Source organism: Brassica oleracea, chromosome C9 (genome assembly GCF_000695525.1).
Source record: "Brassica oleracea var. oleracea cultivar TO1000 chromosome C9, BOL, whole genome shotgun sequence".
NCBI lineage: Eukaryota > Viridiplantae > Streptophyta > Magnoliopsida > Brassicales > Brassicaceae > Brassica > Brassica oleracea.
The window spans coordinates 13,242,681-13,243,808 of NC_027756.1; positions in this window are offsets into that span (position 1 = coordinate 13,242,681).

Sequence of the window (1,128 nt, forward strand, 5' to 3'; positions counted from 1 at the left end):
ACTTCTCAGAGAGTTTCTTGGAGTCCTCCTCCTCCACCGCAGATGCCTCCACCTCCTCCTCCAGCGGCTGCACCTCAGCCTGTCCCAGCAGGTGCAGTTCTTCCAGATTTGTGTGTGCCTTCATATGCACCATACGCAAGATATACGGTGGAGGATTTGCTTGTCCAGCCTGGACGGGAGGGTTTGGAAGTTCTAGACCTCGGTAGACCGCCATGTAAAAAGGTGACTGAAAGACATATGTGCTATTTGTACTTACAAAATTATATATTTATATATTCGTATGGAGAAAATGTGGGATGCATAGATTAGTTTTGTAATATCAGTGTATTGTTTTCTACCCGTTACGCATTAGACATCTCCAATGTATTACTCCATTTTCTACTCCAAAATAGAGTAACTCTAAAATAGAGTTGAGTTTTGCTCCAATGTATTACTTCATTTCCTACTCCAAAATAAAATATTTTTAATATATTATGTTTTATGTTAATAAAAAATTAGTAATATCATCTTTCATTTATACTATTTGCAAAATAGTCTATTTTNNNTCTTTTATGTTTTATATCATATATCTTTTGTATGGTGCTTATCTTTTATTTTTTATATGTATAGTCTTTTATGTTCTACATTATATATATTTTGTTGCATAAAATAGTTCATTAGATAGATATTTATATAATTAAGAAATATTAATAGTAATTTTTATAATATATATAGTAAAATAATATTTATATATTTATTTATAATAATATTTTATTTAGAACGAAAATATTTAAATATGGAAGACCATTTTATAAATAAAAAATTTCAACTCCATTTTGGAGTAATGAGTTGGTTTACTCCATATTTGGAGTAATCACATCTATTACTCCATTTTTGAGTGGGTTTTGGAGTGGAGTTGGAGATGATTTTACTGCAAAATGGAGTTTGGAGTGGGTTTTGGAGTAGGGTTGGAGATGCCCTTTGAGCATCTCCAACCCCACTCCATAATTTGCTGCAAAATGGAGTGGGAAATGGAGTGATGAACAAACAAAAAAGTGATTACTCAATAAAGTAATGTGTTTTTGTTTGTTCATCACTCAATTTCCCACTCCATTTTGCAGTAAATTATGGACAAAATATTGTTTTCCT